Below are 19,911 nucleotides of genomic sequence, written 5' to 3'. Positions count from 1 at the left end.
TTCCACTTCTATAATGTTGTCATCTCCCTTGCATAAGCTTGCTATATACTCCTTCCACCTATCACTTTTCCCTTCTTTGCTTAGGATGATTTTCTCTCTGAGCTCTTGATATTCATCTGTTTCTCTTGTCTTCAACGGCCTATTAAATTTTCCCGTAGATGCTATCTATCCTTCTCCTAGGGATGTCCATTTGGCCTTGTTTTTTTAACCTGCCGATTTTCTGCTGCCTCCACTATTTCGTCTCTCAAAGCTACCCATTCGTCTTCTACTGTATTTCTTTCGCCTGTTCTTTTCAGTCGTTACCTCATGCTTTTTCTGGAACTCTCAACAACCTCTGGCTCTTTCTCCTTATCCAGATCCCATCTCCTTAATTCCCTAAGTTTCTTAAGTTTTAATCCACAATTCATAACCAATAAATTGAAGTCAGAATCCACATCCGCCCCTAAACATCTAGTTTCTAAATGTCTGTCCTACCATTATATAGTCAATCTTAAAACTTAAGGTGTCTGCAGGTCTCTTCCACGTACAGTCTTAGACAATAAAACTGACCGCCGGCCGGCCGCCACAGAGACGAAGTCCGAGTCATTCACTTAAGGTGGCCAATAAAACTGACCGCCCCTGACAACTCTAAGTCCGGCAATCTGCACAATCTGGCAGCACTGTAAGATGCGGAAGTGTCAGGAGGAAGTGTTATCTACTCCCGAGACGTTGTTGCACTATGTGAGCCTGTGGTCTAGTGAGCAGGAGCGGCGTGGTCTCGTGGTAACGTGAGCAGCTGCGGAGCGGAAGGTCTTTGGTTCAAATCTTCTGTCCAGCGAAAATTTTACGACTGTACCCGTGGTCTAGGGGTAGCGTCTTTGATTCATAATCAAAAACGTCTTCGGTCCCGGGTTCGATCACCGCCACTACCTAAAAATAGCCGGCACGGTAGCTCAGCGTGTTCGGTCAGAGGGTTAACAGCCCTCTGTAATAAAAAAACTGAGCTAATCGATCAACAACGAACTTAAACGGATGTCTTACGACGTCCGCCCCGAACAGATGCAACGAACAAAAGTGAACAAAATGAGACTTAAAAAAAAAAAAAAAAAAGTGGCAAGCATCGTGCGTTCTAAACTTATAGTCGCCTGTTCCCGTCCAACTGTATTTTTTTTTACCGCAGTCGGTCTAAAGTTATGAGTCTGACTGAACATTGAAGATAATTCGCTTAACATTCTACCCACCAGCAATAACAAGTATTCCAGAAACACTTCCGCAGGATAGCTCGTGGCTGCGCCGCGATCATAACAGCTTACGCTCGAGAGTTTCCTCGCGCTGCAGCGGCTACCGGCCACCGGCCAGACGCCACCCGCCGCCTGAAATCCGGCGCCGCCCAGGTGAACGCGTCGCGACGCTGTCAGTGTGTCTCAACTGTCATATTCGAATTTGAAGTTCTAGTTATTATCTGGCAGTTAAGCAATGGATTTTGCAAACTTGAAAATCATGAACTACAGTTAAGCATTGTAAAATTGAGTCGCAAGTGGAAATACGTGTAACATCTGCAACACAACGTTTACTTTTGGTATAACAGAGGGGTGAATGCAGAGGAGACAGCTAGAAAGATTTGAATTGTGTGTGGAGCGAGTGCTTTTGGGAAAAATACGCCAGAAAAAGATAATCTTGTTTCAACAAAGATCGTTCTGGTATGAATGATTTTCCACATTAAGGAAGTCTCGACTACTGATATATGTGGTAGATTACCATTTTACCATCATGCGACATTTGCATTCAACAGGCAAAGTTCAGAAGTCTGGTGTAGGAGTATTGCATGCTCTAATTCGAAACAACAAAAATCAACGGAGTGACTATTACTGAACGTCATCAGGTCGCTCATTGAGCATTCGTATGCAGTACTGTTACTGGTGACGTGTTATGATGCCTTTATCGTTAACTTCCTAAGAAGAAATGAAAGGCTGAGCCCCTCCAAAAGACATAAACTCGAGGAAAGAGTAGTGTGAACATAATATTTTACATCTGATAGCTCCAAAAGTGTGTTTTGGGCTACGGATTCTGCCCCAAGGGCTGTATGCAACACAGCTGGAATTTGTTGCCAACAACTGAGACACCTTTCGGTCGCAGCGTAAGAAAATCGAGCAACACAACTACATCACATGTGCTACTGCATGATAACGCACTTCTTGATTTGAGAAACAAAACTATCCAGGAGATTGAAATTAAAGACGTCTCTTAGGCACTTGTATTGACAGAGAAGTCCTCTCTCAAGCACTTGTCCCTCTCGTCATATATTCGTAAAGTTTTACCTTTCCCGCTCTTGATCGATCAACCGTCAACGCAATTCATTTCTAGACGAAAATACTCTTAAAACTACTCTGGTATAATGATATCGTGGGAACCAGTAGGTTTCTACTGGCGTAGAATTTGTAAACAACTTTAGCATTGTCAGATCGTTTTAGATATCGTGAAAGAAAATTCTTTTGCTGATTAATTTCTCTTTGATGATTACTGTTGCGTTTAGTAAACTAATGGAAACTCCAGTTAAAATATTCACTGTACTAATACAAATTAAATTCAGCTTACTACAGAAACATCACGACGGCAGACTATCTTAATAAAGCATTAAGTATCTGTAAGACGGTTGAGCCTATTTTAACACGAATTAGTAGGACATTACCGACTTTTGACTACGAAAAGATCTGTATTTACTTCATTTCCTGTATCATTCGCAAGTATTATGAAAATGTGGCATTTCACAGATAAAATTATGTATTCACAACAACAAAAAATATGTCGTCATTATGAATTTGGCAGTACTGTAAGGTTTTCGCTCTGACACTAAGGGTTACTGAAAGTAGCAAGGCGCATTTTGCTCGAGCTTTGTCTTACGATTCCCTTATTGCGTTTGTATCTGCCTGCTTGCAGCTCTGCTACAAAAGAATTAAAAATCTGTCTTTCAGCGAGTCTCGGAAGGCGAACGAAAGCAGCTTGCATCAGGTAGCCAAACATGTTTCTTGGGAACAGGCTACTTCCTAAAGTGGGAAGACATTCTTTTGTGGTTGAATTGTTGGCAAATGTCCGTCAGACGTGTGCCGTTGGTCTAAGCGTTTCGGTGTGTTGAATTTGTACCAATGATTTTTCTACAGGTTTTTTCTGTCCCAAATAGAGAGTTGAAGTCTCCCATTAGTATTTTCACGTCATCTTGGTGAATTTTGCTCATAGTATTTTCGAGTGTATATCTTTTATAGGGGCTCTGAATGAGCATAGTCATAAGTCGATTGTTGATGGATGCGATTTCTTTGACAGAGTTGATGATAGATCTGTGTTCGAGAAATGCAGTGCCGAAGATTGGTACGCCTTTCGCTACCTTTTGTTGTATTTTGCTCTTGAAGATGCCATGGTTTCCGTAATGCAAGTTTTAATTGTCAATTAATCGTGGTTCTTGAAGAGCATGGACGAGAATTTTTTGGCGGACGATTTCTTTCGTGAGATTATCGAGGTTTCTTGTTTGCATCAATGTATCGATGTTTAGTTTTTAAATGAATGTTTTCTGCTTGTAGAGAAATTTACCAGAGATCTTCGATATTCTCTGCCGTGCTAACCTGGACTCCCCAGAGTGCGAAAATCCAACTGCCGCCTATCGGTGGCCAGGTTGTGTACCACCTGGGGTAAAGTTACCTTTGCTTGCATAGTTCATGTTTTCTTGTGTTTCATTGGTTTGGCCTGGGTGATACCAGGACCGGACAGGACCAGAGGGTGTTGAAGCCTTTGGAAGCAAATATTTTCAGCCAAGCTCATTGAGCTAACAGACGCATCCATGTCCGAGTCAGGATTCGAACCTGCGACCGTAGCGGTCGCGCGGTTCCCGACTGTAGCGCCTGGAACCGCTCGGCCACCCCGGCCTGCATACTTGTATACTGAGCATTCGTTATTTGACTAAATATGAACTTCAATCTAATTCGCATGTATATGACATGGGTTAGCGCCGTCACAAAGGTATGACTAAGGGTTGGATGCCGTTGAAGTCCTGTTACATTGATGGCAAGACAAATGTTCGCAAATCACCTCTATTGCATCTTAAATATCGAAGGACCGACGACCACACTGTCACAGCGCGTTGAAATACAGCAACGACGGCAGATGAAAATTTGTAACCGACTGGGCTTCGAACCCAGACCTCCTGCTTACTAGACAGACGTTCTGATCACTGGACTATTTTTATTTATTTATTTATTTATTTTTATTTATTTAGTGTTTGAGAAGACTTTCAGCACCAGGTAGGCGGAGGAAAAGAGGGCAGGGGTCGAAGATCCGAGGCCTGCCTGAAATGCCTCTCCCATACCTGGCACTGGGCAGCTGCATTATTCCCATGTATTCCATGTTTGCACCCGTATATTCTTTTAAATTGTAGAACAAAACTGAAGTAGTAATTTAGGTAAAATAAATTACAGATTGCCGCCTCCAATGGCGTGCGTTCCTTGTAGAATATAACTTACAACAATGGAAAGGGTGACGGAAAAATACATAACAAACATTCATGAAGAAATGTATTCACATTTTAATTTATTATGCACTGGATGCATATGAGGTCTGTAAGGAAGCCATATATTTTTCAACAAATAAAAGAAATTTCGGAGCCGGTGGGGTTTTGCCAAATTAGAACAGTTCTGATTTTAGATCCAACGTAAAAGTATATTCCAGGAATAAAAAAGTGAAAGAACTGTATTCCTCTTGTAATGAATAAAACTGCCCACCTCTTTGTAGCCCACATAAAGCAATAGAAAAAAAATTTAAAACCATTCCTTATATTTGTTATTCTTCTTCAGCTTAAAATGTTCTACTGCAATATAGAACATGTACTCTACTAAGTTTTGTTTGTTATGACGTAAAACACAAACTGTCCCAGTAGCCACGAATAACTGTTATTCTTTGCGGACGGGTAACATTTCCAGTCGGGTTGTAAAGCTTCAGTTATCGGTATTTGACTTTCTGCGTTTCTATTGACAGTGCTAACTTCTTCGTAGTCCAGTTCCAAATTCTGATTCTATTTTCACATGAGAAGATGTGCGCTACAGTTTCTACAAGCCGTCATTTGTCGCCGTATGGAGATGGTCTCAATTTGATTTTACATAATCGTTCCGCCGTGGGTATGGTTTCGTTTACTAAGTCGCACCATACGGCACTTACTCTAGTTGGTAGAATTTTATTGTTGATATTTTTCCAGACTTTCCTCCAGTTTTTTGTAGGTTAAGTTACCGGAATTGGTTTGTGAAGACGATGTCTGGTAATATAATCATAAACGGTTCTAGTGTTGGTTTGTGCTCGTGGAAGTCTTATACAGCTCCAAACGCCATAGTACTTTCGGACGTAATCTAGGCTGGCGTGCTACATTAACAGGAGCGTTCCTATCCCCAGGATCTAACGAGAGGAACAGAAGTTTCGTGATGCCTGTCTTAGTGGCGTGTATTAGTTTAAAAGGACGTCTTTAATTCCAAGTCCTCCGTTTTGCCTCTGCAAAGTCGCCGTGTCGAAGGATACTTTGATGATGTTTTGTTTCCACACATACCAAGAGGCTACAGCTTATATTTTTATGTGCAGCTACCTGCAGTATCGGTAAGACTGCTCCGACGTAATATATTTTTCTAAGTATGTATGTATTTATAATCTGAACTTTGTGCAGTCGGTCTAACGATCGCATGTCATGGTCCTTCAACAAGGTTCTGATGACATTAAGTTTCCGCTCCCAATTGTTCGTGGCCATGCGCTTGGGATTCGCCCTTAACTGCAATCCGAGTTGGAGTCTCTCTTCAGTTACATCTAACCAGTGCGCACCTATTGCACTATTGTAAGAACCGAGTTGCTGTATTTTGGTATTAAAATTTTGTAAATCCGGGTTCGAATCTGGTCAGCCACAAATTTTCATCTGACGCTGTTGTTCTATTTTAATGCCCATGACAGCCTGGACATCTGTCCTTCAATCTTTAATTGATTAAGAAGTCTGTCTATTTCGATTCGTAGTGTCTGTTCTTTCGGAAATGTCCTAAGAACACACACACACACACATTTATATTATAAGTGCTATTCGTAAAACGTTTGGCAACTCAGTGATAGTGCCAGACTGGAGCTGCATCAACCTACTCATTTCACTAGATATAGTTGTAATTTTCTGAACAATTCCTGTTTAATAAGTGACAGCGACAGTGTCTCTCATCGTTTACTTTGTCGGAAACCTGCTTCTTTCTGCCCTAGGCTATACTTCAGCAATGAGTGATTGCTAACATTCTTGATACCTCCCTGGACGTGCTACTGCAACTGTAGCCAAAGATTCAAATCCCACTGGAAAAGTATGTTTCAAGTCAGATGGTTTTGCTCCTCCCCTACTGTCATTGAAAACGATCACAACGAAATTAAGTATAGGTATTCTATGAAACCCTTGAGTTCATACTGCGGTGCTGTGAAGATGAAAAAGTAGTTTTCACAATTATCAGATGACAGATGGAATTTGTCAGATTCCACTAATTATGATTGCATCATTGACTGTTGGTTCATAGGCGCTTTTCTGCCGCTTATTGTAACTGTTATGTGTATGTTAGAGCTGGAAGAATAGAAACATCAAATTTTCGCCATATGGAATGTTCGAATTCACCTTAAGTCTTCACGTTTCGAGCAAAGGCAGAATATCCGTCAGGAAAGCTGACAACAATAAGCCAGGCCATGCCTGTCTTCTGGTGGATGTGCCAATGACAGTGATCTCAATAAGAATATTGTACAGCAAAGAGGCACTGCCAACTCAACCACTGGAGAAGCTCCAAAATTGTGAATCGCGTCTGGTGAATACGCTTTCAAGGTTTCGATCCGATTAAGACAGTAAAACACAAATAATTGTCGCAGTTATTAATATATGACATATAGTTTGCATTCAGTGCATCGATGTATTACAAGTAATTGCACTCTAGCCTCTAAACCTAGTTACAGAAATGCGAATAAGACTCATGGGCATATAATGAGGATCTTGCAGCCCTTGCCACCCGCAACTTTGAGATGAAGCTATAGTCACTTCCGAGGTCACTCACAGAACACATCAGCTGGTATCCTTCCTGGTACTATAACTGAAACTTGGCAACAGCGCAGAATATGTTTGGCAACTCTGTGACCGACAAGTTACTTCCTTGATGGCACAGAACTATCCTGCTAAATTCACTTGATATTATCGCCGGCACGGTTGCTCAGCGTGTTCGATCAGAGAGCCAGTTGGCCTTTGTAATAAAAAAAACTGAGTAGACGGATCAACAAACGAACTTGAACGGATGTCACTGTGACGTCCGCAGCGACCAACCACAATGATCGACAACGAACAAAATGCAAAAAAAAAAAGAAGAAGGTAACGTGCTTGCCTGTCAGGTGCACGCTGCGTTTGTTCGCCTTTCAAGACTCTCTGAATGCAAGATTTTTAATTATTTTGTAGCAGAACTACAAGCAGGCAGATACAAATTCAATGAGGGAATAGTAAGACAACGCTCTAGCAAAATTCGTCTTGCTACTTTTTACTAAAGTAAAAATGCCACTTTTATTTTCTGCCGACATACTTTTTTGTTGTTGTGAATGCGTAATTTTATCTATGAATTGCCACATTTTCATAATACTTACGAAGCAAATCATGTGAGGTAACACTTCACCAACTTGTCAGGAAGGTGGAAAAAGCACTACCCTTTCTGGATGCTCTCTGTATCTTCCTGGATGTCGAGGGGGTTCTAGTAATACGACCTTCGAGTAAATGGTAAGAGATGAAGAACCTAGTGGTGAATGAACTCATAGATGAGCTGAATGCGAGAGACTACTCTTGAAAAGAATAAGTAGACGATTTATTCACAGTAAGACTTAGAAAATTTGATAGTATTGTTAAACCTATGTGCACTGAACATTGTGAAAAAGTATTTAAAGACAAGCCACACGAAAACTGGTGTAGTATTATTTATGGCGAAGCATGTCCAGCACATATATTGAAAAATTATGTTTCTCGATGAAACTTTAGAGAGGGTTGTAGTGTATCTAGAGGTAGGCCCTGGATGGAAAACTATTATGAACACCTCACATAAAGAATGTATTCCACTGCGAAAGATAATCTTAGAAGCACTAGAAGCTGCTGTAGGGTAAACTGGGGTCTAAACCCAGTACGTACTGGATATACACCTCTGCAAAAATACCAATGATAATTTATTGTCATATAATATGAACAACGTCGAACAGGAGGTGGCTGCTAGGGAGTCTCGCAAAGTGCAGAGACTGGCCTTCTTTCACAAACAGACGGAATTAGCAGGACATCCACTCTTGGGATGAATATTAGGCTAGACATGCCCGCCTTACACCTGTGGCTTAAAATGGAGGCCGCAGCAGGGACGTAAAGGCTAAAAATTGTAAATAACTGGATATAGTTAGAATATACGGAATCCCAAATCAATATGGCGATGGCTGCGGAAATGCCGACTAACTATACAATAACTTCTAGCTGTTTCAATAAACCTTGCCATGTAACAGTTGGAAGCAGGGAGCAGTGGAAGAACGAACCACTACACTGTTCAGGAGACATAATATAGTGGTATACTGACAGGTCGAAAACAGATGAAACCAGCGGGTCTGCTGTACCGCCTAGAATCTCTTTAGGGAAGATGGCCACAGTATTACATAATATCTTCTATCAGAATGTGCACGGAGGAGAATTAGAGCAGTCCCTACAAAAATCGTAGCATCTACTTTTATTCAGACAGCCAAGCAGCTCTGAAATCTCTATCAGCCCCTGCGACCGAAGGTCGTTGCAGAATGCCATGAAGCATTTTCTTTCGGACATGTCCGAAAGAACAGACACCACACATATATCCATATACAGAGTGTTTCAGGAGGAATATTAGATATTTTAGCAGGTGGTAGTACAGACGAATTGCATAAAAAATTCTATATAAATGCGTCCACTTTTAATTGTGTACAGAGATATAGCTGTTAGTACGCAACCCTAACAAACTCAAAGCAAAGGCAACGAGGACATTCAAAGTTGATTTTCAAAAATTCCCCCACCAACTTCAATGCACATTTGACTTCTCTTGATAACACCACGTGTAGGTCGTCTTTGCGTTCTTTTATGAGGGCTGCACTATTCATAATTCGAACGATCAAATCGGTTCTTGGGTTTACTTTTTCTTTGTAGACTTCGCCTTTAACCATCCCCACAGGCAAAAATCGAAAGAGATAAGGTCCGGGGACCTTGAAGGCCAAGAAAAGTGCCCATATCCAATGATCCATCTTCCAGGAAATGTTAGGTTTGGATAATGTGTCACCTGACGACTAGAATGTGCAGGAGCCCCGTCATCCTGGAGGAACATACGCATCCTAGTAGCCAAATGAACCTCTTCCAGTGACGCTGGAAGCTCATTTTCAAGGAAGTGTAGACAACTGGGTCCTGTAAGGACCAACATACGAAACGAAAATGCATTGAGCCCAGCTATCTGTATGTTCAATAAAAATTGGACGCATGTTATATGTCATTATTTCAACAATTTGTCTATACTATCATCTCCTAGAATATTTACTATTCCTCCTGAAACATCCTGTATAATTATTTGGGTCTCCACGGGTCATTGAAAGTTTTCAGTGCTAGACGCACGACATCGTCCGACCCTCGCGGGAATACAGTGTGGACGCAAGTCAGTGGAACAATGGCCGTGGGGTACCGCGCATGTGGTATGCGGCAAAAATGGGAATTCGCGTCTGACGAGGAGCGTGTGTAGATAGGTGCTGCAGAGAGGTTGACTGCTGTGTCATTATGGTATCCACCGTCGGAGGTTCGAATCCTCCCTCCGGCATGGGTGTGTGTGTTGTCCATAGCGTAAGTTAGTTTAAGTTAGATTAAGTAATGTGTAAGCTTAGGGACCGATGACCTAAGCAGCTTGGTCTCATAAGTTCTTACCACAAATTTACAAAATTTTAATACCAAAATACTGCATCTCGGTTCTTACAATAGTGCAACAGATGCGCACTGGTTACATGTAACTGAAGAGAGTCTCCAACTCCGACTGTGGTTAAGGGCGAATCCCAAGCGCATGGCCACTAAGAACTGGGAGCGGAATGTCATCCGAACCTTGTTGAAGGACCATGACAGGACCGGATCTTCGGCCCCTGCCCTCTTTTCCTCCACCTACCTGGTGCTGATAGTCTTCTCAAACATTAAAAAAAAAATAGTCCAGTGATCAGAACGTCTGTCTAGTACGCAGGAGGTCTGGGTTCGAAGCCCAGTCGGTCACAAATTTTCATCTGCCGTCGTTGCTGTATTTCAACGCGCTGTGACAGTGTGGTCGTCGGTCCTTCGATATTTAAGATGCAATTGTTTTTTGAGGCAATAGAGGTGATTTGCGAACATTTGTCTTGCCATCAATGTAACAGGACTTCAACAGCGTCCAACCCTTAGACATACCTTTGTGTCGGCGCTAACCCATGTCATATACATGCGAGTTAGATTCAAGTTCATATTTAGTCAAATAACGAATGGTCAGTATACAAGTATGCAGGCCGGGGTGGCCGAGCGGTTCCAGGCGCTACAGTCGGGAACCGCGCGACCGCTATGGTCGCAGGTTCGAATCCTGTCTCGGACATGGATGTGTCTGAGGTCCTTAGGTTAGTTAGGTTTAAGTAGTTCTAAGTTCTAGCGGACTGATAACCTCAGAAGCTAAGTCCCATAGTGCTCACAGCCATTTGAACCATTTCTGAGGTATACGAGTATTTACGAACAATACAAGTAGGATTGCAGCGAACTGATCACTTAACCAAGTGCAACATGGAGTACCTGTGTAATGAGTCATTCCTGCTGCCCAGCTGAGGGTAAGATTTGTTAAGCATTTCATTGTAGAATTAATGTAATATCCGCACGATAATCTCTGCAGTCATACTGTATTAGCAGCCCGCGATTGGAGTACTATGTTCGTTAAATCGGATTACTCAAGCTGAGGCCAAATAAAGACAAGCGACGACGTCACAACATTATCTTTACTTAAGTAGGTAGTCAGCGCTAAATTATGTGCGCCACCATTAATGTTACTGTAAACAGTTTGACAGCATAACACCACCACAACTACTGACAACCTGAACCATTATCTTCACACAGTTGTGACTCTCAGTGATTACAGGTTGCTGATGTTTGTCACGAATAGCGGAAAGCGCCTCTGAAGTTTCATTTGCATTACGACTAGGACGGAGAGAATGCTAATTAGCAGTAATAGGTCACCCAGCGAAGAGAAGAGTCCACTTATTGTCTCAAGTTCTTGTAGTTTGATATTAATGCAATTCCCGATAGTTTCACACTAACGGGTTCTTTTGGCTATCGAAATACTCATATGGGAATCATAAAAGTGTAATTGCTAGAACGCTCAACTATCTTAATAACACTTCATTCTGGATTGAATACGACGTTTTCATCCATCTCCAGACGTCTCACTGAATGAAGTCTGTAGTGCACGCACAGTTGTGTTGCCTGCAGCAACGATTCTGTGAAGTGTTGTGGCAGCTGGCAGTCGTTGCTGAATACACACATGTGCAAATATCCTCCACTGCTCTAGCGGAACTCTTCTTTGTTGCATTTTTTCCATACCGTAATTAGCACAACAACATAAGGCTTGTTCTGCTGAAGAACGTGATGCCCACAAGTCCTTAAATAAGAATCTCCTAGCGGGAGTAATACATGAAAGGAAACAGACTATTGGACAAAAGAATGGACAGCTCCCTGCTTTTGGCGTTTCCGATGGCGCCTACGATAAGAATCTGGTGTCATATTATGCTTCAGAACTCTAAACTGTTTATTTTTTTACTTCATACTAAAACAAAAGTTGTGATATGAGAAGAGGAAATGACTTATATGCTTCTCAGGAACTTTAGTTTTTCGTGTTTATTTTCTCACTTCATATTAAAAGAAGGGCGTTAATAAAAGAAGAGGAAATGAAATATACGCTTCCAAGACATAATATTTCCTTGTGTGCTATTACTGCATAAATGAAAGCCCTGCAATTAATTTTTGTATGTTGGATAAATTTTGATATCACCTCACATTCCTTTGTGAGAAGGTTCCTATTTTCTTGGGATTCAAATAGAGTGGACATTTCATCACTGGTTAATATTCTGATGACTAATGACATGATACCCGTTGCAATTGCTCCATGGCACCTGTGAGTAGAGTCTCATGTTGGTTACTATAAGAACACGCAGGCAGTGATATCCGCTCACTGCAGTCAGAGCAAAGGTGATTTCTTTCTGTTTAGGGCGAAGCGTCTGCTGCAGTGTCCACGCTCAGCCAACATAAACAAATCGCGGCGGCATTGGGCACTGCTAATCGCTGCGCTTGTCGCGAGCCTCGACAACAAGAGCGCACTGTCTCTGCTAACGATACTATGGAGTTAATAGATCTTACTTAACGGAATACGCAGGACGTGGGATGGGTAAAAATTCAGTTTGTAGCTTCCCATCGCATTAAAATACTTTACAGTCATATTTGATGCAATATTTATTGTTGGTTGTCTCTCTAATGTTAATAGTATTGATTCAGATTGTGCGTTAACACGAAAACACACACACACACACACACACACACACACGCAAACAGTCATTGATTTCAGTGAGGGTGACAATTACTGTGTGTTGAACAACACATGCACCAGTCAGTTCCTCAGTTGGCGTTGAGTGGATGAGATTTTTCAATTACCTTGCATTGCAAGAATTGTAAGGAGGGTACTGAAAGTAAATGGACTTGTTGTATGCTAAAGAGCTGCGACAAAGCAAAGCTTGACCGGTTATAAGATAATTGTCTACATGGGCTTTGTGGACGAGTATACTTTTAGTAACCAATCCACCCCGATCATTACGTAAGATTTCTCGAGGGCGTAGGGGAATTGATTTCATTAAGTCGTCGACAGTGTAGCGTGATGGTTTACTTCCCACCATACGTTTTCTATATTCGTGCAAAGGTCGCTTGCTTTTGTAGGGACACATGGCATTGACCTTGTTACTCTGCCCACATATTCTTTATCTGGTTGATGTTCGGTGATCGTGGAACAAACGGCAACAGCTTTATTCTCTCTTGGCCCTGAAACCATTCTCGCACTGCCCTGCTATGATGGATGGGTCTCTGCTCCTGTAAATAAACTGTTATCTTGTTAGTTCATATATCTGTATTTAAATAACGTATTTGTAATAAGCACATTGGATTATTATTTTCCACAGTGTTTAAGAATTCATTCCCTGTCATAGATAAGTGATCTGAATTCAACAGTCCGATTAAGAATGTGGTTCACCCAGTCTATCATATGATGAGAGTCGTAGTCGGTTATCCACATTAAGACTGACTGGCTGAATCCGATTAGGACGATCTTGTATCGAAATGAAATTACAGAAATCGGATAATTTGAACGTCTATATTGCAACAATGCTGCGCACATAAATTCCTATGATGGAGTAACAGCTAGCAACTGTCTAAGAAAAAGTGAGAAATATGTCGACTAGCAGCAATGTAACGTAATTATAACCCATATTTATCTGATGGAAATATTGAATCGAACAATACACATCTATTTCAGTGGAGGGAAGATACTCCATATCAGATTTGCTGATTACATAATAATAATAATAATAATAATAATAATCCTGTGTGGCCAATAGGGGAAACCGTCCCCCATATGGGTGGCACCGAGGAAATCAAATACTTGGGGTGAACCAAATACTAACACAATCCTGAACTGCTACTCAATCCGTTGAACCCAAAATCCAGACACATCTGAGTGAAAATCACCGCTACTCTGGTCACCGTCTGTTGGCTCAATGAGCTTGGCTGAAAATATTTGCTTCCAAAGGCTTCAACACCCTCTGGTCCTGTCCGGTCCTGGTATCACCCAGGCCAAACCAATGAAACACAAGAAAACATGAACTATGCAAGCAAAGGTAACTTTACCCCAGGTGGTACACAACCTGGCCACCGATAGGCGGCAGTTGGATTTTCGCACTCTGGGGAGTCCAGGTTAGCACGGCAGAGAATATCGAAGATCTCTGGTAAATTTCTCTACAAGCAGAAAACATTCATTTAAAAACTAAACATCGATACATTGATGCAAACAAGAAACCTCGATAATCTCACGAAAGAAATCGTCCGCCAAAAAATTCTCGTCCATGCTCTTCAAGAACCACGATTAATTGACAATTAAAACTTGCATTACGGAAACCATGGCATCTTCAAGAGCAAAATACAACAAAAGGTAGCGAAAGGCGTACCAATCTTCGGCACTGCATTTCTCGAACACAGATCTATCATCAACTCTGTCAAAGAAATCGCATCCATCAACAATCGACTTATGACTATGCTCATTCAGAGCCCCTATAAAAGATATACACTCGAAAATACTATGAGCAAAATTCACCAAGATGACGTGAAAATACTAATGGGAGACTTCAACTCTCTATTTGGGACAGAAAAAACCTGTAGAAAAATCATTGGTACAAATTCAACACACCGAAACGCTTAGACCAACGGCACACGTCTGACGGACATTTGCCAACAATTCAACCACAAAAGAATGTCTTCCCACTTTAGGAAGTAGCCTGTTCCCAAGAAACATGTTTGGCTACCTGATGCAAGCTGCTTTCGTTCGCCTTCCGAGACTCGCTGAAAGACAGATTTTTAATTCTTTTGTAGCAGAGCTGCAAGCAGGCAGATACAAACGCAATAAGGGAATCGTAAGACAAAGCTCGAGCAAAATGCGCCTTGCTACTTTCAGTAACCCTTAGTGTCAGAGCGAAAACCTTACAGTACTGCCAAATTCATAATGACGACATATTTTTTGTTGTTGTGAATACATAATTTTATCTGTGAAATGCCACATTTTCATAATACTTGCGAATGATACAGGAAATGAAGTAAATACAGATCTTTTCGTAGTCAAAAGTCGGTAATGTCCTACTAATTCGTGTTAAAATAGGCTCAACCGTCTTACAGATACTTAATGCTTTATTAAGATAGTCTGCCGTCGTGATGTTTCTGTAGTAAGCTGAATTTAATTTGTATTAGTACAGTGAATATTTTAACTGGAGTTTCCATTAGTTTACTAAACGCAACAGTAATCATCAAAGAGAAATTAATCAGCAAAAGAATTTTCTTTCACGATATCTAAAACGATCTGACAATGCTAAAGTTGTTTACAAATTCTACGCCAGTAGAAACCTACTGGTTCCCACGATATCATTATACCAGAGTAGTTTTAAGAGTATTTTCGTCTAGAAATGAATTGCGTTGACGGTTGATCGATCAAGAGCGGGAAAGGTAAAACTTTACGAATATATGACGAGAGGGACAAGTGCTTGAGAGAGGACTTCTCTGTCAATACAAGTGCCTAAGAGACGTCTTTAATTTCAATCTCCTGGATAGTTTTGTTTCTCAAATCAAGAAGTGCGTTATCATGCAGTAGCACATGTGATGTAGTTGTGTTGCTCGATTTTCTTACGCTGCGACCGAAAGGTGTCTCAGTTGTTGGCAACAAATTCCAGCTGTGTTGCATACAGCCCTTGGGGCAGAATCCGTAGCCCAAAACACACTTTTGGAGCTATCAGATGTAAAATATTATGTTCACACTACTCTTTCCTCGAGTTTATGTCTTTTGGAGGGGCTCAGCCTTTCATTTCTTCTTAGGAAGTTAACGATAAAGGCATCATAACACGTCACCAGTAACAGTACTGCATACGAATGCTCAATGAGCGACCTGATGACGTTCAGTAATAGTCACTCCGTTGATTTTTGTTGTTTCGAATTAGAGCATGCAATACTCCTACACCAGACTTCTGAACTTTGCCTGTTGAATGCAAATGTCGCATGATGGTAAAATGGTAATCTACCACATATATCAGTAGTCGAGACTTCCTTAATGTGGAAAATCATTCATACCAGAACGATCTTTGTTGAAACAAGATTATCTTTTTCTGGCGTATTTTTCCCAAAAGCACTCGCTCCACACACAATTCAAATCTTTCTAGCTGTCTCCTCTGCATTCACCCCTCTGTTATACCAAAAGTAAACGTTGTGTTGCAGATGTTACACGTATTTCCACTTGCGACTCAATTTTACAATGCTTAACTGTAGTTCATGATTTTCAAGTTTGCAAAATCCATTGCTTAACTGCCAGATAATAACTAGAACTTCAAATTCGAATATGACAGTTGAGACACACTGACAGCGTCGCGACGCGTTCACCTGGGCGGCGCCGGATTTCAGGCGGCGGGTGGCGTCTGGCCGGTGGCCGGTAGCCGCTGCAGCGCGAGGAAACTCTCGAGCGTAAGCTGTTATGATCGCGGCGCAGCCACGAGCTATCCTGCGGAAGTGTTTCTGGAATACTTGTTATTGCTGGTGGGTAGAATGTTAAGCGAATTATCTTCAATGTTCAGTCAGACTCATAACTTTAGACCGACTGCGGTAAAAAAAAATACAGTTGGACGGGAACAGGCGACTATAAGTTTAGAACGCACGATGCTTGCCACTATACCACGGACTCACATAGTCCAACAACGTCTCGGGAGTAGATAACACTTCCTCCTGACACTTCCGCATCTTACAGTGTTGCCAGATTGTGCATATTGCCGGACTTAGAGTTGTCAGGGGCGGTCAGTTTTCAAAAAATGGCTCTGAGCACTATGGGACTCAACTGCTGAGGTCATTAGTCCCCTAGAACTTAGAACTAGTTAAACCTAACTAACCTAAGGACATCACACACATCCATGCCCGAGGCAGGATTCGAACCTGCGACCGTAGCGGTCTCGCGGTTCCAGACTGCAGCGCCAGAACCGCGCGGCCACTTCGGCCGGCTACGCGGTCAGTTTTATTGGCCACCTTAAGTGAATGACTCGGACTTAGTCTCTGTGGCGGCCGGCCGGCGGTCAGTTTTATTGTCTAAGACTGTACACTTCCTTCGTACATGATTTTTAAACGGAGCTTAAATTTTGCTCTGTGAAAAATTCTACAAAATTCTACCAGGCTGCATCCTCTTGCAATCCGTTCTCCAGTCCGTATTAAGCTACAATTTTTCCTTCACTTCATTTTCCTACTGTTGAATCACAAGCAAATTTTCGTCTTTCTTAATTATCTGAATAATTTCTTTTATCTCATCATACATTTCCTCAGTCTCTCCATCATCTGCGGAGATAGTTGTCATATGAACTACTGTGAATTTTCTTATTCATTATTAAAGCTAATCCTACACTACCCCTATTTCATTTTGTATTTATAACCTTGTATTCACCTGACCAGAAATCCTGTTCCTCCTGCAACGGGATTCACTAATTTTCATTATATATAACATTGATCTGCGAATCTTCCTTTTCAAATTTTCTAAACTACCTTGGCTATTAATGGATCTGACATTCCACACTCCGATCTGTAGAACACCAGTTTTGTTTCTCCTGATGACGACATCCACCTGAGTAGTCCCCCCCCCCCCCCCCCCAATGAACCATGGACCTTGCCGTTGGTGGGGAGGCTTGCGTGCCTCAGCGATACAGATGGCCATACCGTAGGTGCAACCACAACGGAGGTGTATCTGTTGAGAGGCCAGACAAACGTGTGGTTCCTGAAGAGGGGCAGCAACCTTTTCAGTAGTTGCAGAGGCAACTGATCTGGCCTTGTAACATTAACCAAAACGGCCTTGCTGTGCTGGTACTGCGAACGGCTGAAAGCAAGGGGAAACTACAGCCGTAATTTTTCCTGAGGGCATGCAGCTTTACTGTATGGTTAAATGATGATGGCGTTCTCTTGGGTAAAATATACCGGAGGTAAAATAGTCCCCCATTCGGATCTCCTGGCGGGGACTACTCAGGAGGACGTCGTTATCAGGAGAAAGAAAAATGGCTCTGAGCACTATGGGACTCAACTGCTGAGGTCATTAGTCCCCTAGAACTTAGTACTAGTTAAACCTAACTAACCTAAGGACATCACAAACATCCATGCCCGAGGCAGGATTCGAACCTGCGACCGTAGCGGTCTTGCGGTTCCAGACTGCAGCGCCTTTAACCGCACGGCCACTTCGGCCGGCTTCAGGAGAAAGAAAACTGGCGTTCTGCGGATCGGAGCGTGGAATGTCAGATCCCTTAATCGGGCAGGTGGGTTAGAAAACTTAAAAATGGAAATGGATAGGTTAAAGTTAGATATAGTGGGAATTAGTGACTTTCGGTGGCAGGAGGAACAAGACTTTTGGTCAGGTGAATACAGGGTTATAAATAAAAATCAAATAGGGATAATGCACGAGTAGGTTTAATAATGAATTAAAAAACAGGAGTGCGGGTAAGCTACTACAAACAGCATAGTGAACGCATTATTGTGGCTAAGATAGACACGAAGCCCACGCCTACTACAGTAGTACAAGTTTATATGCCAAATAGCTCTGCAGATGATGAAGAAATTCATGAAATGTATGATGAGATAAAAGAAATTATTCAGGTAGTGAAGGGAGACGAAAATTTGATAGTCATGGGTGACTGGAATTCGAGAGTAGGAAAAGGGAGAGAAGGAAACATAGTAGGTGAATATGGATTGGGGAAAGAAATGAAAGAGGAAGCCGTGTGGTAGAATTTTGCACAGAGCATAACTTAATCATAGCTAAACTTGATTCAAGAATCATAAAAGAAGGTTGTACGCATGGAAGAATCCTGGAATACTAGAAGGTATCAGGTAGATTATATAATGGTAAGACAGAGATTTCGGAACCAGATTTTAAATTGTAAGACATTTCCAGGGGCAGATGTGGACTCTGACCACAATCTATTGGTTATGAGCTGTAGATTAAAACTGAAGAAACTGGAAAAAGGTGGGAATTTAAGGAGATGGGATCTGGACAAACTGATTAAACCAGAGGTTGTAGAGAGTTTCAGGGAGATCATAAGGGAACAATTGTCACAAATGGGGCAAAGAAATACAGTAGAAGAAGAATGGGTGAGGGATGAAGTAGTGAAGGCAGCAGAGGATCAAGTAGGTAAAAAGACGAGGGCTAGTAGAAATCCTTGGGTAACAGAAGAAATATTGAATTTAAATGACGAAAGGAGAAAATATAAAAATGCAGTAAATGAAGCAGGCAAAAAGGAATACAAACGTCTCAAAAATGAGATCGACACGAAGTGCAAAATGGCTAAGCAGGGATGGCTAGAGGACAAACGTAAGGATGTAGAGGCTTTTCTCACTAGGGGTAAGATAGATACTGCCTACAGGAAAATTAAAGAGACCTTTGGTGAAAAGAGAACCACTTGTATGAATATCAAGAGCTCAGATGGAAACCCAGTTCTAAGCAAAGAAGGGAAAGCAGAATGGTGGAAGGAGTATATAGAGGGTCTATACAAGGGCGACGTACTTGAGGACAATATTCTGGAAATGGAAGAGTCTGTAAATGAAGATGAAATGGGAGATACGATACTGCGTGAAGAGTTTGACAGAGCAGTGAAACACCTGAGTCGAAACAAGGCCCCGGGAGTAGACAACATTCCATTAGAACTACTGACGGCCTTGGGAGAGCCAGTCCTCACAAAACTCTACCATCTGGTGAGCAAGATGTATGAGACAGGCGAAATACCCTCAGACTTCAAGAAGAATATAACAATTCCAATCCCAGAAAAGCAGGTGTTGACAGATGTGAAAATTACCGAGCAATCAGTTTAATAAGCCACAGCTGCAAAATACTAACGCGAATTCTTTACAGGCGAATGGAAAAACTGGTAGAAGCCAACCTTGGGGAAGATCAGTTTGGATTCCGTAGAAATATTGGAACACGTGCGGCAATACTGACCTTACGACTTACCTTAGAAGAAAGTATAAGGAAAGGCAAACCTACATTTCTAGCATTTGTAGACTTAGAGATAGCTTTTGACAAT

The sequence above is a fragment of the Schistocerca nitens genome, chromosome 2, assembly GCF_023898315.1.
Source record: "Schistocerca nitens isolate TAMUIC-IGC-003100 chromosome 2, iqSchNite1.1, whole genome shotgun sequence".
NCBI lineage: Eukaryota > Metazoa > Arthropoda > Insecta > Orthoptera > Acrididae > Schistocerca > Schistocerca nitens.
Note: the sequence above shows the minus strand (reverse complement) of the source record.